General features: G+C 46.2%; 1 protein-coding gene across 2 annotated transcripts in view; it reads right to left on the bottom strand.

The window, feature by feature from the left end:
- Positions 1-12,010, bottom strand: part of tpk1 (thiamin pyrophosphokinase 1) — a 354,474-nt gene that overhangs the window by 303,586 nt on the left and 38,878 nt on the right. The gene's annotated exons all lie outside the window — the stretch shown is intronic.

Genomic DNA, 12,010 nt, shown 5'->3' with positions numbered 1-12,010 from the left:
CGTGTATTACCAAATGAATATATTTTTTTTTTTTTTTTTTTTTCTCTCTCTCTCTCTCTCCTCTCTCCATCTCTCTCTCTCTCGCCCTCTCTCTCCCTCCTCGTCTGTCGTCTCTGCTTCTCTCTCTCACTCTCTCATCTCCCTCTCCTTCTCCTCTCGCTCTCGCTCTCTCTCCTCCTCTTCTCTCTCTCTCTCATCGCTCTCATGTCCTCCTCTCTCTCTCTCTCTCTCTCGTTGCTCATCGGCGTCTCTCTCTCTCTCTCGCTCTCCTCGCTCGTCTCTCAGCTTCGTCCTCACTCGATCTACTCTCTACTTCGGCGCTCTCGTCTCTCGTGCTCTATCTCTCGTCTCGATCTCTCTCAGCTCTCTCTCTCTCTCATCTCTCCTCTCTCTCTCTCTCTCTCTCTCTCTCCTCTCTCTCTCTCTCTCTCCACTTTGTTTGGAAGTGGAAAGAAATAATAAAAACTGCAAAGTGTAAAATGAGTTGAGATACTGTATTATAATTTTGCTGCATGTCATTGTGGTATATATCATGTCTTGATTGGTGAATATGTTAGTTTGTGACTTTATTTGAAGCAGAAATAATATGTGAATGCTTCATTGAGCATAATTCCGACTGGTAACTACGCACTTCGTCCGACCACGCGTCATGCAAGCCATCTTAAATAACCACCTAAACTGTCATTTGGCAACTTAAAAAGCTGCCAAGGTTGCCCGGTTGGCAACAAGGCAAAAAAGTTAAGCGAGAGCCCTGTTATGCCTTATGATCTTGAGCTTTAGATACAGTAGAACAGTGGTAGAGTTGTTGTTTTACAGCGCCAAAGACCCGGGTTCAATCCTGACTATGGATGCTGTCCGTACAAAGTTTGTACGTTTCCCTGTGATCACATGGGTTTTCTCCAGGTGCTCTAGTTTCCTCCCGCATCCCAAAGACGTTCTGGTTTGTAGTTTAATTGGCTTCTGTAAATTGCCCGTAGGGTGTAGGGTGTGTAACTAGGATAACATGGAACTAGTGTATAGTCGATTGTTGGTTGGTGCGGGCTCGATGGACCCGTTTCCATGCTGTATCTCCAAACTAAAATTAAACTAGAGGAGATGGCAACGATGATTGGTGAGGGTAGTGCAGTGGATGTTGTATGAATGGATTTTAATAAAACTTCCAACAAAGTCCCTTGGCCGATCCAGTGACATGGGATCCACAGTGACTTGGTAGATTGGATCCAAAATTGACTTGACCCTGGATGACAGAGGTAGTGATAGAGGAATGTTAAATCACTGGGACCTTTTGTGATCAGGCACGTGCCGTGAGTAATTACTCAGGGTAGGCAGTCACTCGGCTTTTTAAAAAAAATTAAACCGCGCATGCACAGATTGTTCCCTCAGTAAAAATAAGTACATCTACTCTAAGTACCTACAATAATCCAACCTCCGTGACCCTCTAAGATAGAGAATTCCAAAGAGGTTCCAATGCATGTAGTTTTTTAAATACCCGCCTTGTCATCCTGCATCAATGTCCCCTTGCTTGACACACTCCTACCAGTGGCAACCTCTCAAAGTCTGCCATGTCATGTCCCCTTATATCCTATATGTTTCAAAAAAAACATTCCTTGTTCTACTAAATTCTAAAGAATACAGACCCAATGTCTTTAGCAGTTCATGATATAACCCATGAATTAGTCTGACGCATTTCTTTTTGTCTCCAATGCAAATACATCCTTCACTACATAAGAGGGCCAAAACTGTGCACAATATATCAGCTGTGCACTAGTAACTACATTCTCTGTTTCTAAGCTCCAACCCCCTTACAGCAAGGTCAATCTGTCACTTGCCTTCTTAAAAACGCTGCAGCTGCGTTTGTGTGATTTATGCACAGAAACACCTAGTTCCCTCCATGGGGAGACGGTGGTGAACTACCATTGGATGAGAACATACATGGAAAGATTAGCAAGTTTGCAGATGATACAAAAGTAGTTGTTTTTGCCCATAGTGACGATGGTTGTGAAAAATTGCAGCAGGATCTTGATCAGTTGGCCAGGTGGGCTGATGTAATTTAATACAGAGAAATGTGAAGTGTTTCATTTTGGGAAGCCTAAAGGGCCTGTCCCACTTTCACGACCTAATTCACGACCTCTGCCGAGTTTGCCCTTGACTCATACTTGCAGCATGGTCGTCACAAGGTCGTAGGTAGGTCCTAGGTAGGTTGTGATGCAAGTCGTAGGTACTCGTGGCATCAAGTAGGTCGGGGCGTTTTTCTAGCCTGATGAAAAATGTCCACGAGTAAAAAAGGTTGTGAATTAGGTTGTGAAAGTGGCATAGGCCCTTAACATGGGCAGGATCTACACCGTGAAGGGTATGGCTCTGGGTAGTGTTGTACAGCAGAGGGATCTAGGAGTGCAGGTGCATGTTTCCTTGAAGGTGGAGTCGCCAGTCGATCGGGTGGTCTAAAAGGCTTCTGGCACATTGGCCTTCATTAGTCAGAGTATTGAGTATAGCAGTTGGGAGGTCATGTTGCAGTTGTATAAGGCGTTGGTGAGGCCGCATTTAGAGTATTGTGTTCAGTTCTGGGCACCATGTTATAGGAAAGATGATGTCAAGCTGGAAAAGGTACAGAGAATATTTACGAGGATGTTGCCAGGACCAGAGGATCTGAGCTATAGGGAGAAGCTGAGTCGGCTGGGACTCTATTGCTTGGAGCGCAGGAGGATGGGGTATGATCTTATAGAGGTGTATAAAATCGTGAGAGGAATAGATCAGGTAGACGCACAGAGTCTCTTGCCCAGAGTAGGTGAATCGAGGACCAGAAGACATAGGTTCAAGGTGAAGGGGAAATGATTTAATAGGAATCTGAAGTAACTTTTTCACACAAAGGGTGGTGGGTGCATGAAACGAGCTGTCAGAGGAGGTGTTCGAGGCAGGGACTATCCCAACGTTTAAGAAACAGTTAACCAGGTACATGGACAGGACAGGTTTGGAGTGATATCGGCCAAACGCGAGCAGGTGGGACAAGAGTAGCCGGGACATGTTAGCCAGTGTGGGCAAGTTGGGCCGAAGGGCCTGTTTCCACGCTGTATGACTCTATGACCATCTCAAACCCCTGTCTTTCAGGTGGAAGTATCCCACATTGTTATTGCAAAAAGTGTTACTGGACTAGACCCAGGAATGATGAAGAAATATTGACAGAACATAGAAAAGCACAGTACAGGAAGAGGCCCTTCAGCCCACAATGTCTGTGCCGAATGTGATGCCCAGATAAACTAATCTCATGGGCCTGCACATGATCAATATGCCTCCATATCCATTAACCTATCTAACAGCCACTTAAATACCACTATCATTTCTGCATTATAAATCAGGATGTTTTTGAGGTGTGACATCTGCTTGCTGTCATTTCTCCTTGGTAGTAGAGGTCATAGATTTGAGAAGAATTATTACAATAGTTTTGGGAAGTTACTCTGTGCCTTCTGTGGATGAATGCAAGTCTGTGGCACTGCAGCAGAGATGCTGTCTGGTCCCCCAACCTTTGCTGCAGCATATCATCCGGACCTAATGAAAGAAATTGAAGCCAGCAGGTGTGACAGTGGGTTCCTCAGTTGAAATTCGAAGATGCATCATGCACTCAGCACTGCGAGATGAAGATGATTTCATGTCCTTCAGCGAATCTTTCGCACTTTACACAGGATTTCGCTATTGAGGATGGGGATTCTGTTCAGATTTTCTCTTGCAATTAACAAGGTGAAAGGGGAACAGTCTAAAGGAAAAGTGCAGGGCAAGTTTTTTTTTTACACAGATAGTTGTGGGTACCTGGGACACGCTGCTAAGGTGGTGGTGGTGGTGGAGGCAGATAAAATAGGGCTTCTTCAGTGTGCAAGGATATAATTTTGCTGATGTTTAAAGCCCATGGTGCTAGCTGGTTGTTGTTAACAGATGTATACCAAGCTTTTCTATTTTTAAATTTCAGATGTTCAGCAATTGTGGTTTTGATTATTCCCGAGGTGATTGCAGATACATCGCTCTAGAACTTAAATCATGATAATTGCAGGTACTTGAACAAACTCTGTACATGACAATGACAACACACCACTTCACTCCCAAAATACAGGTTAAGCTTATATTTACTTGGCACTGATGACACATTTGAAATTTAAATTTCACAGCTTTAGATTGAAAATCAGTTTGTTTTTATGGAGGGTGTTTCTATTCAGTAAAATGATCAAGTATAGAAAAATTACTGCCTGCAAGATTTTGCACAGTTATGCCCCTGTCCTACTTAGGAAACCTGAACGGAAACCTCTGGAGACTTTTTATTAGATTAGATTAGATTAGATTAGATAGCCTTTATTGTCATTCAGACCGAAGTCTGAACGAAATTGAAGCAGTCATACATACAGTACAATACAATAAAAAACAACAATAAACACATATTAACATCCACCACAGTGAGTCCACCCAACATCTCCTCACTGTGATGGAGGCAAAAGTCTTAGGTCTCCAGTTCTTCCCTCCTCTTCTCCCTCTGCGCTGAGGCGATACCCCCCGGGCGATGTTACAACTGTCCCGCGGCTCAAACACCGCGGCCTGGGGTGGTCGAAGCTGCCGCCCACCAGTCCTGCTGACGCAGCCGCTGGCCCGCGGCCGAACCCCGGACTCAGGCCACCACCGCCAGAACACCATCCCAGCCACCGGAGCACCGTTCCAGCCCCGAGCCGGATCGCCCTCACGTGAGTACCGTTACCGTCTCAGCCTCGCGCCAGGCCGCCCCGACTGGGCGCCGCTTCTCCCTCGGGCTGGGCCGCCCCAACATGGGCGCCGCTCCTCCCTCGGGCTAGGAGCGCCGTACCTCCCCGAGCTCGGCCACTCCGACGGGAGCACCGTTCCTTCCTCGGGCCGGCCGTCCTCACGGGAGCGTCACAGCCCCTCACGAAAGCCCTGTTCCAGCCCCGAGCCGGGCCGTCCTCACGGGAGCGAGCCCAGTGCGAGTCCTGGCGGGCTCTGCCTCCTGAGCCTCGAGGTCGCCAGCTCCGCCATTAGGCCTCAGCGCAGACGGAGGCAGAGAAGGGGAATACGACAAAAAAGTTGCATTCCCCCGCAGGGAGAGACAGCAAGCCCCGTTTCAACCCCCCCCCCCCAAAACAGAAACTAAAAACCAAAACTAGACTAATAAACAACACAAAAAACACAAAACAAACAGGACTGCCGGAGAGCCGCTGCAGCCAGAGCCGCGCCGCCACTATGGCTCCTCTATAATCTTTGCGCCCCACCCAAGGTTTCCGTGCGGTTCCGTGCGGTTCCCGGAGGTTTTTGTCAGTCTCCCCAGCTGCTTCCACTACCTGCAACTTCCGGCAACCACCTGCAACCTCCAGGAACCACACGGAAACCTTGGGTGGTGCGCAAAGTTTCCAGAGGTTTCCGTTCAGGTTTCCTAAGTGGCAAAGCACATCAATGCATCAGACGTCATAGGAACCTTGTTTTATTGCAATATTTTAACCCTTCCAAAGAAACCTTGACAAAGAGGCTCATTTTACTACCCGTACATTGGACACACACACTAAAAATATCAGCTAAATTTACTTAATTTTATTAATTACAGAGTTTCTTTAGATTATGTGTTGTGTGTTTTCTCTGAATGCTCTAACTTCCACAGATGCGCCTTAGAGAGTATACTGGATGCATCATGACCTGATATGGCAATTTCAATGTACAGGAAATCAAGGAGGCTGCAGAGAGTGGTGGGCTCAACTCTGTCCATCATGGGCACGCCCCAATCCAACTTCAAAACCGTCTATGCCAGATGCTGCATCAAGAGGGCGGTATCTACCATCAAGGGTCCCCTTTATCATGGCTATGCTCCCTTCTATATACTACTGTCGGGCAGGAGGTTCGGAACCCAGAGTGGAGCCAAATGCAAACAGTTCAGGTAGCCCAAACTCACTGTGCTTCATTTTCTCTTCTCCTGATCCACCGAGGTTCCCCCACCATATCCCATCTGCTTATCACCCAAACACCATACCTCTGAGAGGACACCTATCCCCTCCTCCATCTGGTTAACATCATCTTCCTTAACAGATTGAAGCATCTACTGCCTCAAGTGTCTCACCCTCCCGCCACCCCTTTTTTGTCTCTCTTCTCATCTGTCTTTATCACGCAAAATCTGCTGTGAACCACCTCCACCATTTCTCCCTCTGCAACCTAGCTCCATCTGCCTTTGCCTTTGAGCTCCTGCCTCATGCTTCCCTCTCTCTTCTTTGTACAGGCCATTTCTTCTCTACAGTTAGTCCTGATGAAAGGCCTTACCGAAGATGACAACTATCACCCTGTGCCAACAGGTGATGATTAACTCACTGCGTTCTACCAGCAGTGTGTTCTTTGCTCCAAAAATCTGCCCATGTTGAGAATGTGAAAGGACAGAAAATGCTGGAAAAGTTCAAATGACCAAGCAGCGTCTTTGGAGAGAGAAACTGAACTAACACATTGGGCTGATGATCCACCACAATGAAAAGTAATTGAAGACCACAGTGGGACATTGGAACTGTTTTTGTGTAACTCTATGACCATACAAACCATCGACCTTCGACATCCACCGAGCTAAATGAGCTTCCAGATTCCTGTCACTTCAATTCTCCATTCCATTAGTTTGTCTTTGCCCCCCTCCTGCACGATACCAAGGAAGCCAAGTCTAGTTCGAAGAGCAACAGGTCATCTCTCATCTAAACATGCAACTGCAGCTGACTTCAAGATTTAGTTCAAGTATTTTAGTGGATTAGAGTTTCCAATTGACGTCAAAACTTGCTGGTTCTGAACTAAGAGCAGGGGATGCCAGGGTTGTTGACAGATGAGAGATTGCTGTTGAGGAGGGTAGATTGGAAAATTGCCAAGTTTACCCCGCTGGATCAAAGCAGAATAGTGGGAACTATAGACTGGTTAGTCTGACTTCGGTGGTTGGTAAGATTTTAGAGTCCACTAGACTAAGTGGGACCCGTTGGGTCCCATGTTCACACGGGAGGGCTAGTCCCCTGATGCAATATTCCACCTCTCCACCAATTCCAATATTGGTGGCCAGTGGGGGGGCTTTCTGGAGTGCTGGTATGGGTTCTTGGGGTGGCAGCTCAGTCCCTCAAGCCTGATCTGCTGGCAGCTCACTCACGGCTGGTGGGCTGGCAGTTAACTCATGACTATTCCTTGAAATTCCTTTTCAAGCAGGGTGCAAGGCCACCAAATTCAAGTGCAGTCCTACCATTTCAAGCAGAGTGCAAGGCCACCAAATTCAAGTGCAGTTTCCTACCACTTCAAGCAGGGTGCAAGGCCACCGAATTCAAATGCAGTTTCCAACCACTTCAAGCAGGGTGCAAGGCCACCAAATTCAAGTGCAGTTTCATACCACTTCAAGCTGGATCCAAGGCCACCAAATTCAAGTGCAGTTTCATACCACTTTCAGCTGGGTGCAAGGCCACCAAATTCAGTGTAGTTTCATACCACTTCAAGCAGGATGCAAGGCCACCAAATTCAAGTGCAGTTTTATTCCATTTCAAGCAGAGTGCAAGGCCACCAAATTCAAATGCAGCTTCATATCATTTCATGCAGGGTGAAACCACCATAAAACCACACAAAACAACAAACTCACAGTTCAGTAGACATTCAGTGTGTTCAGTTGATTCACAGCTCAGACAGTCGTGACCTCTCCCTCCCCCATCATGCAGAGACTGAGCAACACCCACACTTCCGGGTTTTATAACCCATTCCCCCCACCGGAAAAGGTGTGGCTTTCATTGCGTGATTGACAGGAAAGAGATTCTCAACATTTAAAAAAAAACTAATAACACTTCTATTTTTCATTGATGGGAAGAATTCTCCGCACCTGCTCAGCGGACGGGGAATGAGTAAGATAGCCAAAAATCACAGCCGTAAGTGGTAATGTTTTATCTAAAATCAATATACAGTGCAAACAGGAAGTAAGTGCATATGCAGTAGTGCCTTTTAACTTCAAGCCAAAGCACCCAAGTCACCATTTGCAGTAAGTAGTGTCTTTCAACTTCAAGCCAAAGCACCCAAGCCACCATTTGCAGCTAGTGCCTTTCAACTTCAAGCCAAAGCACCCACGCCATCATTTGCAGTAAGTAATACCTTTCAACTTCAAGCCAAAGCACTCAAGCCACCATTTGCAGTAAATAGTGCCTTTCAACTTCAAGCCAAAGCACCCAAGCCATAATTTGCAATAAGTAGTGCCTTTCAACTTCAAGCCAAACCTCCCAAGCCACCATATGCAGTAAGTAGTGCCCTTCAACTTCAAGCCAAAGCACCCAAGCCACCATTTGCAATAAGTAGTGCCTTTCAACTTCAAGCCAAAGCACCCAAGCCACCATTTGCAGTAAGTAGTGCCTTTCAACTTCATGCCACCATTTGCAGTAAGTAGTGCCTTTCAACTTCAAGCCAATGCACCCACGCCACCATTTGCAGTAAGTAATGCCTTTTAACTTCAAGCCATTGCACCCAAGCCACCCTTTGCAGTAAGTAGTGCTTCAACTTCAATTCAAAGCTCCCAAGCCACCATTTGCAGTAAGTGGTACCTTTCAACTTCAAGCCAAAGCAACCAAGCCACCATTTGCAGTAATAGTGCCTTTCAACTTCATGCCACCATTTGCAGTAAGTAGTGCCTTTCAACTTTAAACCAAAGCTCCCAAACCATCATTTGCAGTAAGTAGTGCTTTCAACTTCAAGCCAAAGCACCCAAGCCACCATTTGCACTAAGCAGTGTTTTCAACTTCATGCCCCCATTTGCAATAGGTAGTGCCTTTCAATTTCAAGCCAATGCACCCACGCCACCATTTGCAGTAAGTAATGTCTTTCAACTTCAAGCCATTGCGCCCAAGCCACCATTTGCAGTAAGTAGTGCCATTGAACTCATGCCACCATATGCAGTAAGTAGTGCCTTTCAACTTAATGCCATAGCACCCAAGCCACAACTTGCAGTAAGTAGTGCCTTTCAACTTCAAGCCAAAGCACCCAAGCCCCCATTTGCAGTAAGTAGTGCCTTTCAACTTCAAGCCAAAGCTTCCAAGCCACCATTTGCAGTAAGTAGTGCCTTTCAACTTGAAGCCAAAGCTCCCAAGCCACCATTTGCAGTAAGTAATACCTTTCAACTTCAAGCCAGAGCAACCAAGCCACCATTTGCAGTAAGTAAATGCCTTTCAACTTCAAGCAATAGCACGCAAGCCACCATTTGCAGTAAGTAGTGCCTTTCAACGTCAAGCCAAAGCTCCCAAGCCACCATTTGCAGTAAGTAAATGCCTTTCAACTTCAAGCCAAAGCACCCAAGCCACCATTTGCAGTAAGTAGTGCCTTTCAACTTCAAGCAAAGCACCCAAGCCACCATTTGAAGTAAGTAGTGCCTTTCAACTTCAAGCCAAAGCACCCAAGCCACCATTTGCAGTAAGTAGTGCCTTTCAACTTCAAGCCAAAGCTTCCAAGCCACCATTTGCAGTAAGTAGTGCCTTTCAACTTCAAAGCAAAGCTCCCAAGCCACCATTTGCAGTAAGTAGTGCCTTCAACTCAAGCCAATGCGCCCGGCACCATTTGCAGTAAGTAGTGCCTTTCAACTTCATGCCAATGCACCCACGCCACCATTTGCAGTAAGTAAATGCCTTTCAGCTTCATGCCATAGCACCCAAGCCAACATTTGCAGTAAGTAGTGCCTTTCAACCAAGCAAAGCACCCAAGCCACCATTTGCAGTAAGTAGTGCCTTTCAACTTCAAGCCAAAGCACCCAAGCCACCATTTGCAGTAAGTAGTGCCTTTCAACTTCAAGCCAAAGCACCCAAGCCACCATTTGCAGTAAGTAATGCCTTTTCTACTTCAAGCCAAAGCTCCCAAGCCACCATTTGCAGTAAGTAGTGCCTTTCAACTTCAAGTCAAAGCAACCAAGCCACCATTTGCAGTAAGTAGTGCCTTTGAACTTAAAGCCAAAGCTCCCAAGCCACCATTTGCAGCAGGTAGTGCCTTTCAACTTCAAACCAAAGCTCCCAAGCCACCACTTGCAGTAAGTAATGCCTTTCAACTTCAAGCCATTGCACCCAAGCCACCATTTGCAGTAATAGTGCCTTTCAACTTCAAGCCACACCCAAGCCATCATTTGCAGTAAGTAGTGCCTTTCAACTTCAAGCCAAAGCAACCAAGCCACCATTTGCAGTAAGTAGTTCCTTTCAACTTCAAACCAAAGCTCCCAAGCCACCATTTGCAGTAAGTAATGCCTTTCAACTTCAAGCCAAAGCACCCAAACAACCATTTGCAGGCAGTGCCTTTTTACTTCAAACATACCATATTTTCATTTTCAAACCACATTAAGGGGACTCACAGTTGTGTAGACATTTGTTCAATGTTATTCAGAGCTAAGAGAGACCTGACCCTTGGCTTCATCCATCTTGCAGAGACTGAGTGAGGCACACCACTTCCTGGTTTTATAGTCCCTCCCCCTCCCTCCAGCAGGGGCAGCAGAGAGAATGGTGAATTTTTAAAAAACATTAATATCTCTCTGATTTGTCATCGATGGGAAAAATCCTCCGCTCCCTTAAGGCGGAGGGGGGCTCTGAGCGAGGTGGCCAAAAATGACATCCGTAGGTGGCAGCGTTCTGTCGGAAATCACAGCACAGTGGGCCAAAAGCGGTCAAGATCAGAGTGTTAGTAATATAGATAGATTATAAAGGATGTTACGGAGTTATTAAAAGTTCTCGATAAAATAGTCTGGTCAGCATGGTTTTTTGAAGGGGAGGCAGGACAGACAAAGGGGAGTCAGTAGATGTTGTTTACTTAGATTTTCAGAATGCCTTTGATAAGGTGCCACACGTGAGGCTGCTAAGGAAGATGAGAGCCCGCAGTATCAAACGGCAAATACTAGTATGGATAGCAGATTGGCTGGATGGCAGAAGACAATGAGTGGCAATAAAGGGGCCTTTATCTGGTTGTCTGCCAGAGACTAGTGGAGTTCCGTAGGGGGTCACTACTCTTCACGTTTATTAATGATTTGGACGAGGGGACTGAAGGCTTTGTGGTCAAGTTTGTGGATGATACCAAAATAGGTGGAGGAGCAGGTAGTGTAGAGAAAGCAGGGACTCTGCAGAACAGGTTGGGAGAATGGGGAGAGAAATGGCAGATGGCATATAGTGTAGCAAATTGTCAAGTCAAACATTTTGGGAGTAGGAATAAAAGCGTAGACTATTTTCTAAATGGGGAGAGAATCCAGAAATCAGAGGTGCAAAGTGACTTGGGAGTGCTGGTGCAGGATTCCCAAAAAGTTAATCTGCAAGTCGAATCAGTAGTAAAGAAAGCAAACTCAATGCTAGCATTTATTTCATGAGGGCTTGTATACAAAAACAGGGAAGTAGTGCTGAGACTTCATAAGATGCTGGTAAGGCCGCATTTGGAATATTGTGAGCAATTTTGGGCACCGTACCTGAGGAAGGATGAGCTGGCTCCAGAGAGGGTCCAGAGGAGGTTTACAGGAATTATCCCAGGAATGAGTAGGTTAGCCAATGATGAGCGTTTGTCGGCACTGGGCCTGTACTCACTGGAGTTTAGAAAAGGGGGGACCTCATTGAAACATACACAATAGTGAAACGCTTGGATAGAGTGGATGTGGAGAGGATGTTTCCACTAGTGGGAGAGTCTAGAACTAGAGGCCATAGCCTCAGAATTAAAGGATGTTCTTTTAGGAAGGAGATGAGGAGAAATGTATTTAGTCACCGGGTGGAATTCTTTGCCACAGAAGGCTGTGGAGGCCATGTCAGTGGATATTTTAAGGCAGCGATAGATACAGGTGTCAGAGGTTATGGGGAGAAGGCAGGATAATGTAGCTACGAGGGGGAGGTAGATCAGCCATGATTGAATGGCGGAGTAGACTTGATGGGCCGAATGGCCTAACTCTACTCCCGTCACATGATTCTGTACCTCATTCCTTTCGTTCCAGCATTTCTTTCCCCACTACATTCACCTCCTTCAGACAAAGCATCTGGCAGGAACACAT

Source organism: Amblyraja radiata, chromosome 2, assembly GCF_010909765.2.
Source record: "Amblyraja radiata isolate CabotCenter1 chromosome 2, sAmbRad1.1.pri, whole genome shotgun sequence".
In the NCBI taxonomy this organism is placed as follows: Eukaryota; Metazoa; Chordata; class Chondrichthyes; order Rajiformes; family Rajidae; genus Amblyraja; species Amblyraja radiata.
The sequence above is the reverse complement of the archived record's forward strand: the minus strand, read 5'-3'. Positions and strand labels throughout refer to the sequence as shown.